This window comes from Myodes glareolus, chromosome 4 (assembly GCF_982192425.1).
Source record: "Myodes glareolus chromosome 4, mMyoGla1.1, whole genome shotgun sequence".
Classification (NCBI taxonomy): Eukaryota; Metazoa; Chordata; class Mammalia; order Rodentia; family Cricetidae; genus Myodes; species Myodes glareolus.
The window spans coordinates 24,081,849-24,090,116 of record NC_142029.1 but is presented as its reverse complement, the minus strand read 5'-3'; the positions used below and the strand labels follow the sequence as shown (position 1 = coordinate 24,090,116).

Here is an 8,268-nt window from a genome sequence, read left to right as displayed (position 1 = left end):
GACACTGCCAACTGAGCTATGTCCCTAGCCCACAAAATAAAATTATTTAGGATACATGAGTGGTGTGGGAGAATTATCTGTATTCTGTCAATCATATTTTAATAAAACACTGATTGGCCAGGCAGGCAGTATAGGCGGGAAAGTCAGACAGGAAGTAGGGGTGGAGCAAAGAGACTGGGAGTATTCTGGGAAAACAGGAAGCTCCCTCCGCCACTCCTGCGCAGACCACCAATGCAGCAACATGTAAGCTGACAGCTGAAAAAGGTACCAAGCCATATGGCTAACATAGATGAGAATAATGGGTTAATATAAACTATAAGAGTTAACAAGAAACCTGAGCTAATGGGCCAATCAGTTTATAATCTTATGGAGTCCTGTGTGTGATTTTCCTGGGACTTGCCGGTTGTGGGGTACTGGGCGGGACAGAAACCATCATACTACACATGAGTAAACCAACACATTAAAAAATTATTTCTAGGGGACTGGAGAGATAACTTAGCAGTTAAGAGCACCGGCTGCTCTTCCAGAGGTCCTGAATTCAATTCCCAACAACCACAGGGTGGCTTACAACCATATGTAATGAGATCTGGTGACTTCTTCTGGTGTGCAGTCATACATGCAGGCAGAACACTGTATACATAATAAATAAATCTTTTAAAATATATTTCTAAACTGGACATATGCCTTTAATCTTAGAACTCAGGAGAGAGAGGCAGGTGGATCTCTCAGTTCAAGGCCAGCCCTGTCTATAGAGTGAGTTTCAGGACAGTCAGGGTTACAATGAGAAACACTGTCTCAAAAACCTAACTAATAGACAAACAAACAAACAAACCTGGATGTTCCCAAATTTAAGAAAAAAAAATTGAGTCAGGTGGTGGTGGTGGTACATGATTTAATCCCAACGCTCAGAAGGTAGGGGCAGGTGGATCTGTGTGAGTTTGAGGCCAGCCCTGTTTTACAAAGTGACTTCCAGAACAGCCAGAGCTGTTAAACAGAGAAACTCTGTCTCGAAAAACAAAAGAAGAAAGAAAAAACTTTTACTGAGAAAAGTAAATTTTACTTAAGAAAAAAGATTACTGGAAAGGAGAAAAAAAAGTGGGGACTTTTTGTCTTTTTTTTTTTCGGCTTTGTATTTTAATTCTGCTGGATGTCTCCACAATTTTATTCGTAGGACTGCAGAACCTGGCAAAGATGCTGCTGTTATTGATGCAGAGTGTGCTGCAATTATTGGTCTTTTTATACAAATAGAAACGTACACATACAGACACAGACTCACAAATATGATAGCAATCGTGGGAAAAGAATCCCCTTTTACTACATTGGGTTGGCACCGTACGGAAATGAAAGCCACAATGGTTTAGAAATGTTGGACATTTTTTTCTCCCTTTGTACAGAAGTATAGCACTGCACTGAATATGCGAGATCTTATCTGCGTTGGTTTCATTACAGAGACTAAGAACAGAAAACATACTGCCAACTCTTTCGAAGCCCTCTGTGCTCCTGTCCCAACCCCACCCCTCAAAATAGGAAATCTACCAGTATTTCTTCGTCCTTTTCAGTTCCTCGATGCCTAAATCATCGGAAAAATCCTTTATTTAAGAGAAACCAAATTCCAGTGTAGGGAGGTAAAAACTCCGTCACTAGGTAAGCAGGAGGCGTAAACCTTCGCCCCGCCCTCTGTAGGAGGCGGGAACCGAGCCAGGCTTTAGGCGATTGCTCGGTTTCATTTGCATACCCATAACGCACTGCAACTAATACAGATAATTTCGTGGAAATATACTTCTTATTCCTAGAAGTTTTAAAACTAAAAATATATATATTATTTAAGACAATCATAAAGAAATTTTCATAGGTTATGATGCTTTAACTATACCGTCACCATCAGTGAACTAGGAGGTCTTATTACTACAGAAATGTATCGCGCCTCTTAGTTCCTCATACTCTGGTTTCTCTTCAGATCGTATAAATCTTTCGCCTTTTACTAAAGATTTCCGTGGAGAGGAACAACTCTGAGTCTTAAACTAATTTTTTGAGGCCTTGTTTTTACAAGGCTCTACATTGCAGTCTGAAAAGTAGACTTCCTAGCTCACTTGCTTGTGCTGTGCCTGTTGCCTAGCTGTGTGCTAATGACGGCCGGGATGATATCTTGTTTTGTTGCTTTTCCATGTAACAACTCAAGCTGTGTTGGATAGAACTTCCACACTGCACACCACCCACAGGGTGGCTCACAACCTTCTCTTCACTGGGATCCGATGCCCAGATGTTAGGAAAAGTTGTGAATTGCGAGGCTGTCTTCATTCCCCAGAACCCCCATGATGGAAGACTATAAGTACCCCATCCAGCCCAACTCCAGAAAATGATCATATTGGGCGAATGTTTGGTTTCACAGACCAGCTTTTTTTTTTTCCTATTAAAATTTAGATACAATTGTTGGGTATTCTTTTTGCACAGCCTTTATATGAAGAAAGTTATATTTTAACATGTATACCAGGACCTGCAAGATGACTCAGCAAGTGAAGACGATTGCTACCAAGTCTGATGTCCCGTGTTTCATCCCCTGGGGATCCAACGTAGAAGAAAAAAAAACAAATTCCCCCAAAGTTGTCCTCTGACCTTCACAGTGTGCAGGACACACACACACACACACAAAGGACACATGGTCCAAGTACTGCATATTCAGAGCTCAGAGGAAGGATCTGGAGCTATGACCACCCCACTTTCTGCCCCAAGCGTTCCTGGCATCACTTTGAGATTTTGTTCTCAGTTGTCTTCAGATCGTGTGGGTCCACTCTGTCAGAGCCTGAAGAAGTTCGGAGGTGATAAGTGGATAGGAGGAGAAACGAGAGCTACTTTGACTTTAAGAGCAAACTTTTTTTTTTTTTTTTTTTTTTTTTTTTTTTCTGTCCTGCGCTCGGCCTCGCCTGCAAGAACCACGCGGGACACAGGATCCTTCTGCAGAAATAGCTTTAATCCTCTTGGGAGCTAGAGCATAAGCCACATGGCGGAGACCCAGATATGAAGGAAGCCATCCCTTATATATGAAACAGACCCTGCTTCGGACGTGTCACTCTTGGATTGGTCCGCTGCTCCCAGTCCTAGGTGATGCCTCGGGAGTAGTGGAAAGTTACCAACACGTGTGCGCTTTCTAGCTCACCTGGCAGTGCAGCGCCATCTATGGTGGAGAGTGTGGTTGCGGCCCTCTACATTTTGCGGTTTTTGTTCTTTGTTTTTGTTTTTAGACAGGATTTCACTGTGTAGCCCTTGTTCTTAGAACTCTCTTTGTAGTCAAGGCTAGTCTTGAACTCACAGAGATCCACCTGCCTCTACCTCCTGAGTGCTGGGACTAAAGGCGTGCACCACCACTGCCTGGCATTCCAGAGCAAACTATTACTACTCTTGTAGAATCTCTCAGCTAGCTGGCACAGTGGCACATACCTTTAACCCCAGGGCTGGGAGGGTCCAGGCCGATCTCTGTGCGTTCGAGGCCAGCATGATCTACATAATAAGTTCCAGGACAGTCACAGCTGTCTCAAAAAAGAAAAAGAGAGAGAGAGAGAGAAACAACAACAACAACAACCAACGAATCAGTAAATAAAACCTCTCAACCTAAGAATTAAATTGGCAGCCAGGAGTGAGGGTGAATTTCTCTGACTTCGAGGTCATCCTGGTCTACAGAGAGAGTTTCAGGGCTACACAGAGAAACCCTGTCTCAAAAAAAATATCAAAACCAAATTAATCAAACAAAAAAGAATTAAATTGGCATAGAAAAGAATAACTGAGCCAGAATTTGGTGGTATACACCTTTAATCCCAGCACTCAGGAGGCAGAGACAGGCGTTCTCATGAGTTCGAGGCCAGCCTAATCTACACCGTGAGTTCCAGGAGAGATGGCTTAGTAGTTAAGAGCACAGGCTACTCTCCCAGAGAATCTGGGTTTACCCGTGGTAACTCACAACCATCCGTAACTTCAGTTCCAAAGAATCCAACACCTTCTTCTGACATCCAAAGCTCCAGGTACACAATGCTGCACACACATACTTGCAGGCAAATCTTTTCTATAAAAAGATTAATAAGTGAAAAGTATACACATTTTACATACAAAAACACCCCACAGAAAAGTGGCTACTGAAATAGATGATCACGTGTTTGTGCACTGCTGAATACAGAGCAGGGACGGCGGGCTGGAGCCACTGGCTGGCTGTAGGGCTCTAAAGAATGGAGTCCACATTGCATAGAGCTCTGCCCTCGTTTCCTCCTTCCAGGTTTAATCCAGCGAGGCAGGTCAGCCATCTGGCTAAGGGACCACCTCTAGGGAGAAGAGTTCACTTTACAATTAGATTTGTTTGTTTTTTGTTTTGTTTTTCAAGAAAGAGTTTCTGTGTAGCTTGGAGCTTGTCCTAGCACTGACTGTAGACCAGGCTGGCCTCGAACTCACAGAGATCCGCCTGCCTCTGTCTCCTGAGTGTTGAGATTAAAGGTGTGCCCCCATCACTGTGCAGCCAGTTCCCCCACACACAAAGGTCTTAGGCTCAAAATAAATCTTTTTTCTAAAAAATATTTATTTATTTTGTGTACACGGTGTTCAGCTTCCTTGTATGCCTGCAGGCCAGAAGAGGGCATCAGATCTCATTACAGATGATTGTGAGCCACCACGTGGTTGCTGGGAATTGAACTCAGGACCTCCAGAAGATCAGCCAGTGCTCTTAACCTCTGAGCTATCTCTCCAGCCCTCAAAATAAATCTTGTGCCTCAATGTCATATTCTACTGCTCCTCAGACCTAACTGCAGAAGAGAGGAACTTGACCCCGTCTCCTCTTTCCTGTGAGAGAAAAACCCAACATTCCAAGTCCCTTTCTCAAGTAGAAAACTAAGCCAAAAACATGGCCGAGTAAACCCTGATCAACATAGTAACCATCTATTTAGATGTAATTAATTAAAACAATAAAATAAGAAGTCCAGGAGCTGAGGCTGGCAAGATAGGTCAGTGCATCTACTAAGAACATTTACAGAGGACCTGGATTCTGTTCCTGGCACCCACGTGGTGGCTCACAATAGTCTCTACCTGCAGTTCCAGAAGATCTGACACACACTTCTGGACTCTGCACACACGTGGTATACATGCACATAAACCCCGGGCAGTGGTGGTGTACAGCTTTAATCGGAGCACACAGGAAGCAGAGACAGGCAGATCTCTGTAAATTCAACACTAGCTTGGTTCGCAGAGTGAGTTCCAGGACAGCAAAGGCTACATAGAGAAACCCTGTCTCAAAAACAAACAAACAAAGCAACAAAAAACAAACAAAAACAAAAGAAAAAGTAAAACAACAAAAACAGATTTTTAAAAAATAATGCAGGACCTGAGTGTGCACGAAGTAGAGGAAGACCCATCTCACAACATTCCTTTCCCAGATGCACTAATGTTTCAAGGGCCCAACTGTCACATGGGAACAGTGGCTGTCAGTTTGTGCGTCTCTTTTCCGGCACAGCTATTCCAAACCAAGAGCTCCAACACCTGCCACCGGGAGGCGAGAACTGCTGACTCAGCTCATTGCCAGCAAGGCTTTCACCGTAAAGGAGAGGTGGCCAGCGCAGGGTGAGGGGGTGCATGCCTGTGATCACAGCATTTGAGAGAGTGAGACGAAAGGATGGAGTCTGAGGCCACCCTGAATCACATAGCAAGACTGTCTCCAAATACACGAAAAGAGCTGGTTTCCATTCAGAACAGAGTCAGGGTGAGCCAATCCCGGGAGCCACCGCAGTGAAGTTCAGGGTCAGAGGCCCACAAGATCTTATTATCCACAGTGGTGGCAAGGCCTGCAGAAAACCGGAACTAGCGTGTAAGCTGCAATTATATTACTTATTTATATATTTTGCTTTTTTTTTTTTTTTTAAATCAAGACGGCGGCTCACTATGTAGCTCTGGCTGTGCTGGAGTCCTCTACGTCTATCAGGCTGACCTTGAACTCACAGGGACCCGCCTGCCTCTGCCTCCCCGCACACCACTACACCTGGCTGCAAACTTCAATTTTAAAGCAAGCTTCGTCAGAGATTCTCAAACAACAGATAAGAAAGCAGAATATTCGCAAGTGAAGGGCTGAATTGGCTAACATCCACTACAACCATAAACAACTTGGATACTCACTGTGACCGTAAGAAGCAGAAAACCGGTACCTTGTTTATACCCCACCCCTCACTCTCAGTAAAGCGAGGAACCCGCATCCTGAATTTAGCGCCCCCACAGTTGATAGCTGTTTTCTTGTTGGAGTCTATTGCAATCATTAGGGCTGGGAATGTAGCTCGTTGGCAGAGCGCTTGCTTGGCATGTGTGAGGTTTTAAGTCCAATCCACAGAACTAAAAAAAAACTAAACAGAAAATAAAGAACAGTCTTAAAGTTAATAAAATGTAGACGCACAGAAACACAGACCGTAAAACCTGAGTCCTGGACTGAGTGTAGATCCGCTCGTAGCCAGTTCTCGCCGTCGCCCTCTGGCGGCCCGGCCCGGCACTGCGTGAAATGCCGCATCCGCCCTCGTCCACAGGGCGGGGTCCGCCACAAATTTGCATACCCATGGAACACTGCGCACAAGACAAAAAAACAAAACGCAAAATTAACGTATCGTTCTAAGAATGTCTTCGTGAAAGTCAGCTTTGATTTATAAAACAAAAATAATGGTCCTTTTTAGCGGCAATAGTTTTGCGTCAAGAAGACACCATCACTCTACTAGGAGTTGCTGTTGCCCGAGCTGTGAGTGACACGGAGTTGAAGCATACTCTGGTTTCTCTTCAGATCGTATAAATCTTTCGCCTTTTACTAAAGATTTCCGTGGAGAGGAACAACTCTGAGTCTTAAACTAATTTTTTGAGGCCTTGTTTTGGCAAGGCTACACAATGCGGTCTAAGAAAAGAGTGTTTACCTTTACCCCAGCAGCCTCTAAGCTTATATAGTGAGTGTGGTCACAAGGTGTCTACGATGTTTCAATATAGTGAGTGCGTAAGAACCTCTAGGAACCTTCTCGTGGTAGTAAGCCTTTAACAATGCTTGGCGCATTCCTTGTATGCAGCTTTTGTAACTATTTGTATAAACCTGTGCCAGAAACTTCACTACTAACTCCTTTCTAGAGCTGGGTGGGTGAGTTTAGGGTATTACAAAGCCAACAGTTACTTTCTGGTTTTGTTGGGGGCTAGCTTAGAACTCACTGAGCAGCAGTCCTCCTGCCTCAGCTTCCCAAGTGCTGGTATTACAGATGTGAGTCAACACACCCGGTAACAAGGTCCCAGAGTGGCCAACTTTGCACTTTGTGGTTGACGAACGGGTCAAGGTTGTTGTGGCAACCGAAAAATAGAGACTGTGGAGATGCCGCCGTTCTCAGCCAGCTTCGGGGCTAAATGTTATGTGACCTCTAGTCCTGCTTCAGGGACATGTCTAGGGCCTGATCGCCCCTTTGTTGGGTGAGTCAGATAATCTCTTAACCCCTGTTCCCCCAGGCTCTGACATTTCATGTTAAGGCCCTGGGCTCCAGGGAGTAGAGATAAGAGAGACAGAACCAAAGTGCACACAGTCTATAAAAACCGCCCCCGCCTTTAGTCACTACAAGGCTGTCCATCCCATGGGACCTGACTCAGACAGGCTTCCTGTGGGGATGAAGGAAGCAGCGGGGACAAAGCCATACTGCAAAGCCAAGCCAAGATCGACGGCTACATATGCTGTCACATGCTCATGCACATTCATAGAAACAGGCACACAATAATGTGTACTCAAGCATACTTACATACAGTCATACACCCATGTCACACACCACATGTACACTTGCATACATATGTTCCCATAAATAACATACAGTTACTTAGACACACATGCACTTGCCTGCATACCCTCACATACATATCTGGGAACTGCCGGGCATGTGTGGCTTGCTTGGCTACAGCCTCAGGAACGACAGCAGGCAAGCACTCTACCACTGAGTTATATTCGCTGCCATGGAGAACTTGCTATGTTGGGCATTAGCCTGGGCCCTGGAACACTATACGGCAATGGACCTGGGGGAAGCCAGGCAAGTGAAGGGTAGTGGAAGCAGACTCTGCCCAAGAGGCATAAGGGTCTTGTGGAAACAGAGGTGTGGGGGTCAGATCTTGAGGCAAACCCAGAATGTCCCAGCAAGGACTAGCAGGTGCATCTCAATTCGGAATGGGTAGACTCCCGCTCAAGCTTTGTGTCAGAGTCCCTGTGGCTCACACTGACTCCCACTGAAAGGAGCTAATTCCTGCTGC

At 45.0% G+C, this 8,268-nt stretch overlaps 2 non-coding genes across 2 annotated transcripts; both read left to right on the top strand.

Annotated features, from left to right (window-relative positions):
• Window positions 1-1,937: 1,937 nt before the first annotated feature.
• LOC125393784 (U5 spliceosomal RNA) lies at window positions 1,938-2,053 on the top strand. The gene has a single exon (XR_007229943.1). It is a non-coding gene; the product is annotated as a U5 spliceosomal RNA (small nuclear RNA).
• A 4,714-nt stretch (window positions 2,054-6,767) lies between these two features.
• On the top strand, window positions 6,768-6,883 carry LOC148122212 (U5 spliceosomal RNA). The gene has a single exon (XR_015737776.1). It is a non-coding gene; the product is annotated as a U5 spliceosomal RNA (small nuclear RNA).
• The last annotated feature ends 1,385 nt before the right edge of the window (window positions 6,884-8,268 follow it).